Source organism: Chlorocebus sabaeus, chromosome 14 (assembly GCF_047675955.1).
Source record: "Chlorocebus sabaeus isolate Y175 chromosome 14, mChlSab1.0.hap1, whole genome shotgun sequence".
NCBI lineage: Eukaryota > Metazoa > Chordata > Mammalia > Primates > Cercopithecidae > Chlorocebus > Chlorocebus sabaeus.
The window spans coordinates 95457593-95476186 of record NC_132917.1 but is presented as its reverse complement, the minus strand read 5'-3'; the positions used below and the strand labels follow the sequence as shown (position 1 = coordinate 95476186).

Sequence of the window (18594 nt, the reverse complement as noted above, 5' to 3'; positions counted from 1 at the left end):
GCATTTAAGAGGACTCTCCTCAGAGATCAAAATTGCAGGTACAGTCCCAGGCCGTGAAACGCTGAGGTGACCTGTGCTTACAGCTCAGGGGACAAGGCATAAATATAGTTATAGGACAGGGAGAGGCAGTCCCTAGAGAAATTTCAACTGCCCTAAGGGTTTAATATTAAATACCCCGGACACAGAAAGATCAGGGGAAGCTAAACTTAGGAGGTAGAGAAGCCAACACAAATGAAAGCAGTGACATCATCTCACTGCAAACAATGTTAAAATAAGAAATAAACAATACTGTCAGGCCCAAAGACAAAATACACATGGAGGAAAGATATTCACGGAATAGATTTTAAAGAGTTAATATTTGTAATATATGAACAGTCTGTTAAAAGTGTTTGTTTAAAAGTTCTAAAACCAGACCACCAGCAAAGAACGTAAAGAAAGAAGTCATAATAGAGGAACTGACAATAATTAATGTTGGAAGACATTTATCTTTATCTGAAAACATGGAGAAATGTTTGATCTGGGTAATCAAAGAGGTACACATTGAATAAAAATGTTAGTTCTCAGCTTTCAAATTAACAAAGAGTATAAAAAAGTGCACAGTCTTAACAAGTCTGTGGAGAAAGTTGGTGGAAGGCTGGTCAGATAATGCTTTTGGGAACCAGCATGATGGATTAGAAGTCTTTAAGACAAGCTTGTCCAGCCCATGGTCTGCAGGCTGCATGTGGCCCAGGGCATGTCTTTGAATGTGACCCAACACAAATTTGCAAACTTTCTTAAAACATTATGAGATTTTTTGTGTGTGAATTTTTTTAAAGCTCATCAGCTGTTGTTAGTGTTAGTGTATTGTATGTGAGGCTCAAGACAGTTTTTCCAGTGTGACCCAGGGAAGCCAAAAGATTGGACACTCCTGCTTTAAAATGCCCATGTCTTTGATTTAGCGATGACATCTGGGGATCTTCCAAAAGAGAATCATCCTCAAAACAAACACAAAAAACAAATACTTTCTATACAAAGTTTTCATTTTAAATAAAGCAAAAAATGAAGAACGACTTGGATATTATTAATAGTGCGGAGATTGCTAAATAAGCTATGGTGTATAAATTAGCTTAGGGTTATGCAGCCAAATTAAAATGGTTTTTATGATCACACGGTGGCTCATGCTTGTAATCCTAGCACTTTGGGAGACCAAGGAGGGAGGATTGCTTGAGGTCAGGAGTTCAAGACCAGCCTGGGAAACATGATGAGGCCCCATCTCTACAAAATATTAAAAAATTAGCCAAGCATGGTGGCATCTGCCTGTAATCCCAGGTGGGGCTGAAGCAGGAGCATTGCTTGAGCCTCAGAGTTGGAGGCTGCAGTGAACCGTGATCATGCGGGTGCACTCTAGCTTGGGTGACAGAGTGAAGCCTGCCTCTTAAAAAAAATAATAAAATAAAAAGGTTTTTATGAAGACTAATTCAGTAGAAAAGTGTTGGCTCTTAAAATGAAGCAGGATACCAGATGGCGTGAACACTAATATCACTGTATTTTTAAAAACCTTGTAAATCTATGCACGGAGACAAGGCTGGAAGACAACTACCAGAGCATGACAGCTAGATTGTGGGTGCTTGAAAAAAATTTTCTCTTTCTCTTTAATTTATACGTTTCTTGTTTGTTGCGTATACTTTCGTGTGTGTGTGTGTGTGTGTGAGACAGAGCCTCACCCTGTTGCCCAGGCTGGAGTGCAGTGGCGCGATCTCGGCTGGAAACTGGAAACTTTGGAGGGGACATTTTTTCAGGAATTCTTTTTAGCGTTATGGATGCTACTGTTTCAGAGTTTCTTAAACCCAGAGTGTGATGGATGGAGGAGGAGAGCGCTCACAGGATGGCCTCACTCCACAGAGGATGCCCTTGTTGTTCAAGCCTTCCTTCCCCCATGCAGCTGCTACATGCTTGCGTCCTCTGTGTCTCTTGCGATACAGAGGGGAGGCCCCTGATTAAACCCGGCAAGGGGTGGTCTGTCCTGGAGGACAGTAGCCAGTGTTGGGGGCAGTCCCTTCTCTCTGTCCCAAGGGAGGACACAGCTCTGCTGTGGTCACTGGCTCTATGTGAGTGGCTGCATCCATCAAGAGACAACAGATGAGAGGGCCCTTCAGTTGACTTTTCTGCCTCCAGTTCTTTCTATTCATGAGAGGAAAAGCTAGTGGTAGATAGAACAATGCTAAATGTAATAAAAATAAGCAAGTTCCCTGGGTTTATGCAGTGCCAGATGTCATGATGATTGTATACAGGAGAAGACGTCCAAGACACGTCTCTTCCAAGTGTCCCAGAGCTCAGAACTGTGTGAGCACTTTGAGGTTCTCCCAGACCTCTTTCTTCCCTGGGTGTGAGCCCTGCACAGTGCTCCGCAGAGAGCTGGGGTCCATAAATACGGATGGCAAACAGCTCACCTGGGTTTCTCACGTGGATTTCTTTCCTTGGGGGCCTCTGTAAGGAAGCTTTTACCCACTCCTAGGGGGCTATAAGAGTATTGTTGTTAAGATTCAATGGGTCATTTCCAAAGTAGTCATTTCTTTCTCCTCACACAAAAATGAACGAATAAGGATACAGTTTTCTAGTGGAAATTGTGACCTTCCCTGCCTCCAATCAAGTAAAAATTTTTTAGAACAAATGGACTATACTATTCTGAAGTAATTTTGAATTTGGCCTTATATTGGACTCTGCAGTCTGATGAGGGAAACAGGGTTCGTGGGCAGACACCCTTGTTTGCACACACGAGACTGTACGGAGCCAGGCGTGATCATCCCGGAAAACAAGGAGGAAATAGAGGCCGATGAAGGCACTGATTTTTAAGAGCTTTCTTGGTGGAGTAATAGATTTTAGGAGGGTCTGCTCTGCCAAGTGTTTCAGCTTAAATGGAGCCAACTGTGGAGAGGAGCTGGCGGCACTGCTCTGGGAGTCCCTTGTCTTTGGGAGGGGGTGTTTCACGGCCACCTGCCTTTCATCCCCACAGCTCGCAGCGACTTACAGAATTTCCGACGCTCTCCTTGGAGACTTGGAGAAATGTGTGCCGAAGGTGAGGAGTCACTCAATCACTGGCAGCCAGGCGGAGGTGACTGATGGGCAAAATGTGCTCTAGTTGCAGTGGGGCTTGCAGCCAGGTATCCTCTGTGGAGGGCTTGCTGGCTCATGATAGATGAGTCACTTGTCTGTAGCGGTGGCCGGGGCTGTGGCCCAGATCCTTCTCTATTTTCTTTTTCCCTTGAGACGGAGTCTCGCTCTGTCACCCAGGCTGGAGTCCAGTGGCCGGTTCTCAGCTCACTGCAAGCTCCGCCTCCCAGGTTTACGCCATTCTCCTGCCTCAGCCTCCTGAGTAGCTGGGACTACAGGCGCCGGCCACCTCGCCCGGCTAGTTTTTTGTATTTTTTTAGTAGAGACGGGGTTTCATCGTGTTAGCCAGGATGGTCTCGATCTCCTGACCTCGTGATCCGCCCGCCTCAGCCTCCCAAAGTGCTGGGATTACAGGCTTGAGCCACCGCGCCCGGCCTTCTCTATTTTCTTATGTGAGTGAAGGCTGTTGCATTGCATAGTGGGTGAACCACACCTGGGGATTCTAGACTTGGCCCTGCCCTCTCTTCTTGTGGAACCATGGGTCACCCATTTACCATCTCTGGGCCTCAGTTTTCTCACATGCAAAATCAGGGTTGAAGCTGGGCACGGTGGCTCATGCCTGTAATTTCAGCCCTTTGGGAGGCCCAGGAGGGCAGATCACTTGAGGTCAGGAATCCAACGTGGTTGAAACCTCATCTCTACTAAAAATACAAAAAAATTAGTCAGGTGTGGTGGCTCATGCCTGTAATCCCAGCTACTTGGGAGGCTGAGGCAGGAGAATTGCTTAAACCTGGGAGGCGGAGCTTGCAGAGACCGAGATTGCACCACTGCACTCCAGCCTGGGCGACAGAGTGAGACTCCGTCTCAAAACAAACAAACAAACAACAAAAACTAAAACCAGAGTCAGGGTTGGGCTTGATGGTCCCTATCAGTAGCAGAGTCCCTTGGTGTGGCACTTTGACTTGTGGATAAATAGGTTTTTCATTGCTGCAGTTTCAAACCTTCAACTTCTCTATATCCCCTGCCACTGACGGATTATTTCACACAAACCAGAGAGGCCATTAGGTGAGAATGCCTTCATCTTCCCTCCCTCCCACTTCTGAGCGCCCTTTTGTTTCCTTCTGAGCTTCTTCCTATTTCCTCCTGTCGTCCTTCTCCTCTCTAGACCCTGAGGGGTTTCTCTTCTCTTCTAAGACTACTTCTTCCTACTGGACTCCTGATACCCCCACCCCAACCCGTACCCTTGGGAACTTGATTCCATCTCTTTCTCTCTCTCTCTCTTTCTATTTCTCTCTCTCTCTCTCTCTGTCTTGCTCCCCACTTCTTTTCTCATGTTCCATCTTCTTTCTCCCTCACCTCCTTATAATCCACATCCAAACAAGTCTACGTCTCCCCAAAAACCCCATGTCTCCCTTTTGGCCAAAAAGAACTCTATAGAGCATCAGAAGAATAATTACTAAAAATATATGTTTAAAACAAGTGGCCTTAGTAGTAAGTTCTGAGAATGAGAAGACTTGCTGTCTAATAAGTTAATACAAATTAGTTGACAGTCAATGTGACAAGAAGAGAGCGAGACAAGTTTGTACTTCTATACCTCAAAACAAAAACTCTCTGAAAAAACAGTTTATCTCTTGACCTAACACTTTCAGCCTAAGAATATAACAACAACAACAACAACAGAAAAGACAAATTCATTTGTAATAATGGCCATTATAAAAGATGGAAGGATATTGGAGCATTTGAAGTGGAAAAAAAGGATACAAAATTCATCTTGTGGTGGGACCTTCTCCCCTTTCCCAGGGCCATAGGGTATAGATGCATTGGGGAAAAAAATGGCTGGAAGGAATACTTCAGGAATGTCCTTTTTTTTTTCTTTGTATCTTTTGAAATTTCCTACATGAGCTTGTATTACATTTTGTTGGCAGAAAATAAGATTTATAACCATCCTTCTTCCCTCCCACGCAACCTTCTTCCCTCCCACTTGGCCTCAGGCATTGACCTTTGGCTTTGTTCGGTCAGGTCTGCTGGGAGGGCCTCTGGGACCCTCTGTCTCCTGGCCTCGCCATGGTGAGTGTTCGGCAGTTCTCTCCCCCAGCCCCTGCAGTCCCTCTTCTCTGGCTTCTGCATCTGCCAGTTTTCTGTTCCCACCCCGCGTGTTTCCCTAGTCTCTTGAAGAATTTTTTTACTCTGCTTGGACCTGAGACACGATGTTCCCCAGAGTGCTGCACTTATGGTGCTTTTCCTGGCCTGACACCTGTGAGTGTCAGACTGGGAAAGAGGATTCCATTTCCCTGTCCTTCCTCCTGCAAGTGACTGACTCTGGTGTAGACGGGGGTGTCACAGGTAGCCTGCCACACAGGTTGGCTCCTTCTCTGTTCTCCTGTTTTCCCTGGTCATGGCAGGCTCCCTGAGGAATCACTTCCCCTCTCGTCTGTGTTGGTGTCCTAGCTTAGGTGGCCCCTTTTCCTGCTGTTCTCAACTTTGGTAGCACCTTGGCACCATCTGGGGAGCTTCGTAGTTCTGAGGCATGGGTTGCCCCTATCAGTTTTAAGGTCATTGATTGGGTGGAAGCCAGGCCTGGGAGTCTGGAAGCTCCCGGCTGAGTCTGCCGGCAGCCACACTGAGGACCTTGTCTCCTGTCTGTGTCGTGCCTCGTTGTAGATGGTCACACACATAGAGCAGCCCGTGCCTAGAGTCCTGGGCCTTGGGGCTCAGGAATGGGGCCAGGCCTTCCTGCTGAGCGACCCCAGTGCCACAGGCACTGATTGGCCGCTGGAGAAGCGGGAGTGAATGGCAACAAGGCCAAGTGGGAAGCCTGTGTCTGCGCTGACCACTGTGCCTCAGGCCAGTCTAGTCCAAAGAGACCTCCTGCTTTGACTTTCCTTACTCGGCTATGCCTACCTTGTGAAAACCCCAGTAAAATTAATCCAGTGGCTGCTTGGCCAGACAGTTTGGACATGTTTCCCGAGTCCTGGTCTGGGATCAGAGGTTTGGAGGCCACAGCTGGGCCTTGATCTTCTTTCCCCAGTGGCATCCTCAGGCTGGGGTGTGGCAAGCTCGGAGAGGATGGGGACCCTCACTGTGTGGCCCAAATAGAGCAATAGGGCCTTTTTCTTCTGCTTCAGAATATCTATTCTCACAAAGGGAACAAGCATCCAAAAACCTCACAGAGTAGCATTAGGAAATCAGGGATTGCAGCCAAAGGGACACTTGTCCTCTGTGTGGGGCTGAGTCGGACTTCCATGACTCATGGTTCTGTTATTCTGAGAGTTTGAGACTATTAAGGAAATTGAATTTAGAGGGTCGTGATTTGTGAGAACAATGAAATAGGCCATTCATATTCCTGTAGCATCAGCAGCAGATGAGATGGGAGGTGTTGTCTTTCAGGCAGACAGTTGGGAGCATTTTGCATATTGCCTTGCACAGGTGTCTTGTAAGGGCTGAGGAAAGCTTCTTGAGGTCTGGTCAGTAGTCGAGAGGCCTGCACACCCCGCTTGGGAGAGGGACCCATCAGCAACTGTCAGTCCTGGACCAGACATGGTGTCAGCTGTACGCCGCATGGATCCTGAGACCCCTGTGTGCTTTCACAGCCCTGAGAGTCCGTGTGCTTAGTCTCCTTCTGTTCACCCCTTACCAGATATTCCCGGGACACATGCTGGGGTGCCTGTCCTTTCTTCTTGCATCGAATGTGTGGTAGCAAATGAGGAAGGGATTTTCATATTCTCCTAGTGTGCGTTCCAGCCAGGGAGGCCAATGAACAGGAAATGCTCATGAAAAAAGTCAGATGGGGCAGGTGACATACAGGTAATTAACACCATGGGATCGTATAATGGAGAATGACAGAGAACGACTTTTATGTTTGGTGGCTGGAGAACATTTTTAAAGAGATGGTGTCTAAGCTGAGAGCTGAAGATGTGAGTAGTGAGATGGGGCTGGGGAGGCAAAGGTCGGGGAGGACCGCCTGGTGCAGGGAGACTGAGGAGAGATTGAGCGTGGTGTTTTCAGAGAACCCTGGCATGGCTCAAATGGTTTCGCAATCCAGGAAAGGAGTTTGGGACCTGTTCTCTGTGCATTGGGAAGCCATTGAAAGGCTGTAATCAGGACAATACGGGATCTGGTTTGCCTTAGAAAGATCTTGAGTGAGTAAATAAATGAGTGAGTGGTGAGTGAAAGAGGCTTAGACACCAGAACAGCTGGTGCCACCCCACATGCAGCACGACAGTCACGGGCACTTGGTGGTTCTGTTTGCCCCGCCCAGCTCATGTGCTCATAGGTGAAGTTTTTGCCATCAGCAGTGATTGTTAAACAGTGAGATGGGTAATTGTAGCGAGGGTATTTTTTTTGTTGGTCCTAGACTGCCTAGAATCCTGATAGAAAGAATAGTTTTCTTTGAACTTAAAATTCAGCAAATCCTCTGTAGCTATTTTTTTGTACTGTTTGAAGGATGTACTATTTATGGACTGCAAAACAATAGATTCTAATCTGAGTTGGAGATAAAACATGACGGGGGCATAAAACATTTAAGAAGCACACATGAGGCACAACAAAGCATTATGCAACAAGCTTCTTCAGGAAAATGTGCACATTTTGCATCTGGGAGCAGCTGAGAAAAGTGACACAGAGCAGAATTGTCCTAATATATAAACCTCAGGTAGTATTATGAAAGTAAATACTGGCTTCAGTCTTTAGGCACAGCCATCGGTACTGGTTTCCACCCATGAATGCAATTCTGTCTTGTTGATGTGTTGGAACTGCCCCCAAACAAATGCCAAATGTGAGATTGAAAATTAAATGTATAGGGCCCTAAGCTGTTTGGAACTGTTTTTAAGATGAGAGCTGTTCCACCTAATAGTTGCTATAGGAATAAGCTGGCAGGATGAGGAAAACTCAAGAATGCCAGTTAGCAGGAGAAGATACTGGAGTTTCTGTTAGGCAAACACAGGGAGGAAATATGGAGATTGTATTGTCTGCGGCACTGAGAATCACAGCCTCCAGAGACAGGAGTCAGAGGCACTCAAAACCTCAATACCCAGGCCCTTGAGGCAGCCTGTGGCCCAGGGCAGGTGCCCCTTCTGCTGCTGGCCTTGGAGGGGTGGCCTGAGAACAGCCCTCCCTGCCTACACCAGGGGAGATTTTACACACCTTTCCCGCTGCAGCCTGCACCATCATCATATTCTGCAGGGTGTGGACACAAGTTAGAAGCAAGACAAAGTTGGCTGGCCCTGAGCTTGCCCTTGGGTTTCAGACCTGATCCGGTGCCAGTATCTCTATGGAGGGCTCTGAGTACAGTTCTTGCTGTCTTTGTTGTTGGATGGCATCCCCTTTAAATGTTCAGTCCTGTTGTCTGGGCAACCTCGTGCTGAGGGACCCATTGCTGAGCACAGTCTGCCCGGCTCTCAGCAGATGGAATGAGAGCCCCTGCACCATCTCACAGGAAGCTCCCCTGCCGGGGCCCAGTGGGTTCTTGCTATGTGTCCTCCGTGCTCCTGGTGAATGTATAGCTCCTGTCTCTCTAGGGTCATCTTACTGGCTGTTCTGAGGTTTTCAGACCACGGAGACAGGAGAAAAGCTGTCTACTGCCATGGTCAAGGTGAGGCCCATGCCTGTGGTCATTCCTTTGGTCCCCAACTTGGGGACAGTGTCAGTCTCTGCTGTAACTGGACTTCCCTCTTGGTGCTTTCATGTAATTTTTGTTTCTTTGTGGTTTTCCTCTGGATATTGAGACCCTCAGAGTCTGGCAAAATAATTTGCACATTAGTTCTTCCTATGCAAGGTGATTATTTTCCTTTCTAAGAGTCAACTAGAAATAAAAAGTAAATTAATTTTTTATTTTCATTGGACAAAGTGCACCTCTAGCCTGACATGTTATTGTAGGAACTTGGGCTTTGAGGAGACAAATTTAAATCTGTATATAAAATAACTTTATGAGTTTTCATATTTGCTTCTTATCCCTTGAACTGAGACCATATTTGTTAAGATTTCTCTCTGATGTTGGCCACAGTAAATATCTTAACAAATTCAGGAAATTCATTCTAAGTCATCATTTTTGCTATAATTCCTGGACCTTCAAGTTTTCTGCTTGAAGTTGCCTCAGGGGACCCTCAGATCTCTTATGGAGTTTGTAAATCCATTATGAGAGATTGAATCTAGAGTACTTAACACTTGAAATCTGGAGTACTTAACACAATCCTGGGCATCATTTACTGGTCTCAGGAAATCCTTTGAGGGAACAAAAAAAATTACTGCTATAATGAAAGTCTCTAAGCTGGCTTATTCACAAAAAACCAGTGTGGTGAAGCAAAAAAGAGCATGAATTTTTGAAATCAGGACACCTGGATTCATACTTCAGTTTTACACCTAGGACTGTGATAACATTGGGCAAATTACTTAGCTTCTTTGACTTCCGTTTCTTCATTTGTGAAGTGGGAGGATGCCTGCTTGGCAGGGTGGTTGTGAGGTTGACAGAGGCTGTCTTAGGCTCTTCAGGCTACTGTAACAAAATACCGTAAATGCAGTGACTTATGAGCAGCAGTAATTTATTTCCCACAGTTCTAGAGGCTGGAAGTCCAAGATCAAGGCACTGGCAGATTCGATGTCTGGTGGAGACTGGCCTCCTAGTTCACAGACGGTGCCTTCTCACTGTGTCCTCCTGTGGTAGAGGAGGCAAGGCAGTCTCCGAGGCCTCTGTCGTAAGACACTAATTCCATTCATGAGGGCTCCATCCTCACAACCCAGTCACCTCCCCAAAGGCCTCAGCTCCTAATAGCATTACCTTCGAGGTTAGGATTTCACATATGACTTTTGGGATGACACATACATTCAGTCCATTGCATACTCCAAGGAATAGCATGCCTAACAGGATGGCTGGAAAGTGTAGATGTTCCACCACTGTAGTTCCCTCCAGCCTTCCCTTCCACACACAGCCAGTGTATCTCCCTGCAAGTGTCTCATTTGACCTGTGGAGTTAACGTGCCTGGTGGAATTGCCCTGGCTCGTCCTAAGGCTGGATGTCTCAGCTCAGATGGACTGGGAGGCAGTGGGGATGCAGGGGTAGAGATGATACCTGAGCCTGGAGAGCCTCGCTTGCTCTGAGTTGTACTGCAGTCACACGCCCTGGCTCATCCATGTGCTTCTGATCTGACAGCGATGCTGGGGGTGTCTTCCTTCCATTCCGTGAGTGTATTTGACATAGGCTTGAGGCCAGGATCCCTCTGACTTAGGGCTCCAGGCCAATGCTGCAGCTCGGCCTTGAGGAAGAGTTCCCAGAGCATGAGGAGGACTCATGTTGGAGGATGCTGGTTAGTTTCTTTCTGGTCAGACCTTCACTTTTTGAGATGATGTGACATATTTCCTGTAATCACAACTACATTCAACTGTAAAAACATTTTAATTTTTCGTTTTCCCATGTTTGGGGGACTATAATCCCATGGGTGTATGGATATTGTCCAGAGACATGAAACATGGAGTTTGGATTTGCAGAGGACAAGGAAGCTATGTGATAAGGGAGAGCAGAATGAAGTCACACCCCACACAGATGCCCACAGATTTTGTGCTGCAGTGAGTCCTTAATGTCCTGCAATCAGTGACACACCAAGGATGGCTTTCAAGAGCTTTCTTGAGCCATTTCTCCAAATCTCTGTAGTCTCCTCCCTGGACTCCCATTAGTCTCCAGATCAGTTTACTTCCTAAGTAACTTAGCAAACTTGCAAGACCAGCTGAGCTTCCTAGACGAGGCCCGCACATCATGGCTCCTGACCCTTCCTCTGAGGACACTTCCTGGAAGTTTTTGTGCAAAACCATTCTTCTTCCCACCTTAGACAGGCATGGGTGGCCACGTGTCAGTCCAGCCCGCTGTGCTCTTTCTGTGCAGAAACTCTTGCCTGGTTACACTTGGTAGCTTCTCTTTATAAACAAAGGTGTGAGTGTCCTTAACACCTTTGGCTGCGTTAGCTCTTCCTTCGTTAGTTTCTGATGGCCAGTGAAGGAGAATCCTATATCAATCAGGATTTGCTGTATAACAGACAACCCAAAACTTACAGGCTTCAAACAATACCGGTTTATGTAGCTCACAGTTCTGTGTGTTGGCTGGGATTACTGGGGCAGCAAGGATGGTCTGGGTTCCTTTCCACATGGTCTCTTATCCCCCAAAGGCTAGCCTGGGCGTCTTCATGTGATGGACTGAGGGTCCCAATAAGCAACAAGAAAGCAGACTCCAATGTGCAAGCACTTTTTAAACCTCCATCTGCATCGTAATTGTTGTTGTCTCATTAGCCAAAGGAAGTCACAGGGCTGTCAAATCTAGAGGCAACCTTGGATGGAATATTCCAAGGGCCTGGATCTGGGGAACATGAATCAATTGGAGGCTGTTACTGTACGATCCACCACAACATCCATTGCCTGTTTTCTTTTGATTGTTAATCTTTTATATTAGGAGGAGTTTTTTATATATTCTGGATACGAATTCTTTCATTGCTATATATGTTGGTTTCAGATGAATAGGAGTTCTTAATTTTAATAAACAAGGTCACTTCTCTCAATCTTTTTCTTTTCTGATGTGCTCATTTTGGTTATTGTTTTAAAAATCTTCCCCAACCTTGAAGCCATGCAGATATTCTTCTATGTTGTTTCCTGAAAGTTTTATGGTTTTGCCTCTCGTGGTGATGTGTTATCTCTCTCATTTTTTTCCTTTTGGTAGGATAATTGAGAAGTGTTTTTATTAGGTAAGCTCCATTTTCTCACCGCATCCAAGTCGTTTATGCAGGCCTACTCTGCAAGTGGCATTTTCCACGTGGAATTAAATGGATGTTACTACCCTGTAGTTAATTCCAGTCTAAGACAATTGCAATGCAAACAGAAACCTTGAGACATTAATCGACCAAACATGTATTTTAAATAGGTTTGAATATTCAAGTGCAAGCAAATAATTAGTACATTTTGTGAGTGAAGAGAAAAATGAAGTACTGCACTTCTTTCCTTTCTTTCTTCCTTTCCTTCCTTTCCTTCTTTCCTTCCTTCTCTCTTTCCTTCTTTCTTTCTTTCTCTTTCTCTTTCCTTTCTTTTCCTTTTTCTCTTTCTCTCCCCTCCCTCCCTCCCTTCCTTCCTTCCTTCGTTCCTTCTTTCCTTCCTTCCTTCCTTCCTTGTCTTGCTCTGTCACCCAGGCTGGGATGCAGCCTCCAGCTCCTGGGCTTAAGTGATCCTCCCACCTCAGCCTCCTGAGTAGCTGGGACTATAGGTGCATGCCACCATGCCCGGCTAATTTTTAATGTTTTGTGGAGACCACAGCTCACTATGTTGCCTAGCCTGGTCTTAAACTCCTGGCTTCAAGCAATTTCCCTGTCTTGGCCTCTCAAAAGGATTGATTACAGGTGTGGGCCACGGCACCTGGCCAAGAACTACATTCGTTAACTTCAGCTAAGCAAACCCCCAACTCCTATCCAGTAGTTTCTTCAGGTTTCTGTTGAAAAGTTACTTGGTAAAAGAAGAGGACCTGAGCAGTGATTTTTAAGATAGAGGGAAGGAAACCTAATACATAATCTTCGCAAAAATCCCTGAGCAAGTTGGTATTATTGCCATGACTCCATAAGAAAACCAGAGCTCACAGGAGGCTGCCAGAGACTTGTCCGAGGGGATTGGGTGGTCGGTGTTCCAGTCAGATCAGACTGAGCTTCTGTGATATCCACCTGTTTTCGTTGAGTATCTGGAGAATTGTTGAGCAAGGAACCCTTCCCTCCTGCATGAGATCTCTTTCTCTCTCTCTCTCTCTTTTCTTTCTTTTCTTTCTTTCTTTCTTCTTTCGACAGAATTTTGCTCTGTTGCCCAGGCTAGAGTGCAGTGGCCTGATCTCGGCTCACTGCAAGCTCCACCTCCTAGGTTCACGCTATTCTCCTGCCTCAGCCTCCGGAGTAGCTGGGACTACAGGCGCCCGCCACCTCACCCGGCTAATTTTTTGTATTTTTTGTATTTTTTTTTTTAAGTAGAGATGGGGTTTCACCATGTTAGCCAGGATGGTCTCGATCTCCTGACCTTGTCATCCACCCGCTCCGGCCTCCCAAAGTGCTGGGATTACAGGTGTGAGCCACCGTGCCCGGCCTGTACCAGATCTCTTTCTACAAAATTTTAAGTCAGTGAAATATAAATGAAAACTTATTATTTTTACCATGACTGACATCAGTGTTTTCGAGGGTAAAACAGTAAGTGTTTCTTTTTTTTTCTTTTTTGTCTAATTAGAATTCTTGGTTTTTTTCTGTCCTTAAGGTTTTTCTCCACTCCTAGGAATGTTCTCTAAGGTTTTGATATAATTAGGGAATTTGTATTTAGGGAAAGGCACCTGAACCAAGTCACGAGAATTTTTAGAACATTGGAAGCCCTGGGGAAGACATCTCACCCATTACCGGTCGGACAGAGCCAACGTGGGGGCTTCTAAACACGCATGAACTAACAGTCTCCATCAGCTCTGAATTCACCTCTGAGCTTAGCAATGTAAGCTTGTATTATATACGAGTTCGTTTCTTCATGAAATGATCATCATAATAAATTTTGATATACTCGGAAAACTTAGCAGGCTTAAATATTTATTAATATTATTAAAATAAATGGAGTAATAATGGACTGGATTTTAAAGGATCTAGAATTTGACCATTTTTCTTTTTCAAAACATGATAAATACAGAAAAACCTTTAACAAAATAACAGTAGTAGTCATAATAATAATAATAATAATAATAATAATAATAATAATGGTATGTTTCCTGGGCTAAATTTAGAAAACTTTTGAGTATGAGGCAAATACGGAAAACATATTTATATCAAAGGAGGACCTAGAAGCACACTACTAAAACTTGCCAAATTCAACTTCTATGTTTGTTGTAATTTAGTAATTAGCTATTTTAGAAAAAAAAAAAAAAGTGCTTCAATAGGGAATTAGGATTTTCAGAATTTTGAAGCCCTGGGAAATAATTATATCTGGTGCTATTTAGGTAGAACAAAAAATCAAATCACTTACCTGGAGTAAATCTAAAAAAGTGAAACCATTTTAAAAATTATCTTTTTAAAATTTCTAAATTAACGTTATTTAGGCATATACATTGTATTCTGCATAGCTTTTTTTTTTTCAAATTATTATTATTTTTATTTTATTTTAGTTTTTTTGAGATTGAGTCTCTGTCGCCCAGACTGGAGTGCACTGGCGCAATCTTGGCTCATGGCAACCTCTGCCTCCCAGGTTCACATGATTCCCCTGCCTCAGCCTCCCAAGTAGCTGGGATTACGGGCATCTGCCACCATGCCTGGCTAATTTTTTAATTTTTAGTAGAGATAGGGTTTCACCATGTTGGCCAGGCTGGTCTCGAACTCTTTACCTTGGGTTATCCACCCGCCTCAGCCTCCCAAGGTGCTGGGATTAATTATAGGCATGAGTCACCATGCCCGGCCCAAATTATCTTTAATAAAGAATTAGAGAGACACGAGACACCGGGCCTACTGCGGTAGCATGAGGGAGGCCGTGCATTATGTTCCAAGGCATCTGTGAACCCATAGAGTAGACACCATGAGCAAACCTCACCCTCCCGAGTTGAAAAAGTTTATGGACAAGAAGTTGTCATTGAAATTAAATGGTGGCAGACATGTCCAAGGAATGTTGCGGGCATTTGATCCCTTTATGAATCTTGTGGTAGATGAATGCATAGAGATGGCGACTGGTGGGCAACAGAACAATATTGGAATGGTGGTAATATGAGGAAATAGTATCATCATGTTAGAAGCCTTGGAACGAGTATAAATAATGGCTGTTCTGCAGAGAAACCCATGTCGTCTCGTCTCTTCATAGGGTCTATTTTACTATGATATAAAAATTAGGTCGTGTACATTTTCATATTATACATTTTGTTAAATTAACTTTTGTAATAGTGAAAAAAAATTAGATATACTAAAAAATACCAAATATTTAATATTTTTAATACCGGTTTTCTAATCCCTTTAAAATACATAGTGAGTTTTAAGAGAATGGGTTCCAGGGTTCTAGACTTTGAGTTCTCAACCTTATGTTCTTAAATTGGCAAAAGTACCCCCCAAATAAAGCAAGATAAAACTTTGACTGAACACAATGGCTCTTGCCTATAGTCCCACCACTTCGGGAGGCCAAGGCAGGAGGATCACTTGAGCCAAGGAGTTAGAGATCAGCCTGGGCAACATAGTGAGATGCCATCTCTACAAAAAATACAAAAACTAGCTGGATGAGGTGTCACAGGCCTGTATTCTCAGCTACTCAGGAGGCTGAGGTTGGAGGATGGATTGCTTAAGCCTGGAAGGCAGAGGTTGCAGTGAACCAAGATTGCACCACTGCACTTCAGCCTGGGTGACAGAGTGAGACAGACCCTGTCTCAGAGGAGAAAAAAAAGGGAAAAACAACAACAAACTTTCAACATTGTAATTTAAAAAGATGTTTTAGGCTTAATTTAGAAAGTTTACATTGTTCAACAGAAGCAGAGTTTATTTTCAGAGGAATATTTGGGTGCAAACTGTCAAAATTTTCTGAACTTAATGTTTACTTCTGAAACTGCTTCCTCAGGTTCATTTTATAAGCTTTGTCTTTTTACAGGCCTTCAGTTTTAGCCTTGTCATGGGTTGATTAGCTGTCCTGGTGTTCCTGGGACTGAGGAGTTTCTTGGGATGTGGGACTCTCAGTGCTAAAACTAGGGGTATTTCAGGCAAACTAGAATGAAAGAATGAGTTAAGATGGGTTATGTCCTGATAAACCCATCAGTCGTTGGAAGCATCATAAGTTGAAAATGCATGTAATACACCAAACCTACAGAACCTCATCGCTCAGCCTAGCCTACTTGAAATGTACTCAGAACAATATACATTAGGCTGGCTAATGTAATCAGCCTACAGTTGGGCTGAATCATCTAACACAAAGCCTGTTGTATAATGAAGTGTTGAATATCTGTGTCATTTACCAAATACTGTCTTGAAAGTGGAAAACAGTGGTTATGTAGCTATGTGAAGTACGGTTTGTGTATTGTATTGTACCATAATAAAGTGGAAAAGTCCTAAGTCAGCCCATCGTAAGTAGGGAACTGACTGCAGTCAATCACCCTATTCTTCTTGAACCTCAAAAAGCAAAATCCATCAGTTTGAATTTAGACCCACATGTCTAGCCTTTAATTTCTTTTCTTTTCTCTTTTCTCTTTTCTTTTCTTCTTTCTTTCTTTCTCTCTCTCTCTCTCTCTCTCTCTCTCTCTCTCTCTCTCTCTCTCTCCTTCCTTCCTTCCTTCCTTCCTTCCTTCCTGCCTCCCTCCCTCCCTTCCTTCCGTCTTGTTCTGTTGCCCAGGCTGGAGTGCAGTGGTGCAATCTCAGCTCACCGCAACCTCCACCTCCCGGGTTCAACTGATTCTCTTGCCTCAGGCTTCCGAGTAGCTGGGATTACAGCCTTGCGCCACCACGTCTGGCTAGTTTTTGTATTTTTAGTAGAGGTGGGGTTTCACAAGGCTAGTCTCGAACTCCTGACCTGAAGTGATCCACCTGCCTCAGCCTTCCAAAGTGCTGGGATTGCAGGCATGAGCCACCGTGCCCGGCCTACCCTTTAAATTTGATTAAGGTGCTTTGATTAGTTCATTTCCTTGGGAGGCAGAAGTGTTTACAAAGAAAGGGGCCCCAGGATAGGCTGTGTCCATGTGGTTTCAGGACGTGGGCGCCGCTATCTGGGTGGGCTGGCGAGGGCATTTTTTGCTGCCCAGCTCTCACGTTTCCCAGGCTTGCTATTTGTTTTCTAATCCAGGCAGCAGAAACACCACTTGTGTCCATGATTTTCATGCTGGATCTAAGATGTTGAGGCAGCAAATTCTTATTCTGACTAATTTAACAGTCTTTCGGTTTAGCCTGTGCTTGGGGCTGTGCTTAGAATTTTGATAAAAATGGTTGTATCTGGGTCATTTGGAAAGGAATCAGGCTGTCTGGAAAATAGAACATATAATAGAACAGGTGGTTATTTAAACCACCAGGCCAAGTGGAGACCATGACTTCTCTTTGATTTAGATGCAAAGATTACTATAGAGGTTGACACACAAAGATTTGTAATTTGTAATTTAAGAAAATAATTGTTCAGGGAGCAGAAACCAGAAAGTAATATATGAGTATTTTGTCTTGAACTGCATTTTCTTCTTTCTAAAAGCATGGAACTCTTTAGTTCCCCTCCCACGGCTCTTAAGGCTGTCAAACGTAGTGGGAATGGTGCCTGGGCCCTGAGATGCGTAGGTTATACACCATACAACTCAGGGGCCAGGCACCATTAACATCACATTTATCCTAGATTTGTCTTGAAGGGGTGCTTTTCCTGACCCACATGAGAATTTCCCTGGGCTAGTGGCAACCAGCATGACTGCCTCACCAACCCCTCTAGCAAGGACACTTAGAGGAAAACATGAAGGAAATCACATTTTTCTTCTCCTAACATTTTCTAGACTTCTTCACATCAGACCTTTGGATATCTGACCTGAGGACAATCGATATTTTTTCTAGAGTTTTTAACATGCAGCAGCATAGTGGCTTAGAGTGCAGACTGAGGAATCAGTACTATAATTTTCTAGCTGTATAATCCTGGGCGAGTTGGCCACTCTGTGCCTCAGTTTCCCCATCTGTAAAGTGGGGGCAGCACATTCCTTATTGGGCTGTTGGGGAGGTTAAATGGATTAATACTGTAAAGTACTTAGAATGGGGTCTGACGCATTGTATGTAAATGTTGCCAGCCTCGTTCAGCTTTGCCTCTGACACTGGGCTGATGTTCCCTTGGGTCTGGCCACATGGCATCGTAGATGCTGATTAAAACTTGAGACACATGAAGAAACCATGACTATTCCCATGACCCTGTGAGAAGAAGGCTGGGCAGATAATTTCATTGTCTTCTGCTGGGTTTCACTTCCTGCTGTCTCAACTGCACCCCTTAACGTTGGTGTGTGGTTGTCTCTTTCTGTGCCAGCCGCTCCCATGAGAGGAGCTCCTCATTGCTGGGACTTTAGTGGCTCAGGGCGGTGCCCCATGAGCGCTCCAGTTAAGCCAACAGATGGGTACTTCGAGGCTGGAGGCACTGCCTCTCCAGGGCAGTATCTGCTCTCTGTGGATGTCCGAATTCTTGCAGGTGGGCTCAGCGAGGCAGTGCTCTCCATGCACCCCACTCTGGTCTCAAAAGCTAGCGAAATGCTCTGGAAGGATATTGAATGCCTGTGTGGGGCTCTGTGGTTCAGGTTAGGTTACTCCTTTAGGTCATTTCTCTCTGGAAAGAACAGAGATGGCTCCAACACTGTACAAGCTTGCAGTCCTCCTAAGGCTAAAAGACACAAGGTAGTACCCGTGTCATGGTGGTGGCAGTCTAAAGATTAGTGTTTGTGTGTGTGTATGTGTGTACATGTGCACGTGTGCAACTCTTGCTTTGTGTGTGTGGCGTTTCTCTTTCCTAATCAAATGTAGGCAATCCGTTGGGGCTTCAGAATAGTGCATCTAGGTTGGGAGT

The 18594-nt window shown here is 44.8% G+C and overlaps 1 protein-coding gene and 1 pseudogene across 1 annotated transcript in view; both read left to right on the top strand.

Annotated features, from left to right (window-relative positions):
• SH3RF3 (SH3 domain containing ring finger 3) overlaps positions 1-18594 on the top strand; it is a 375116-nt gene that overhangs the window by 107827 nt on the left and 248695 nt on the right. The gene's annotated exons all lie outside the window — the stretch shown is intronic.
• LOC119622367 (small nuclear ribonucleoprotein G pseudogene) lies at positions 14320-15526 on the top strand (annotated as a pseudogene).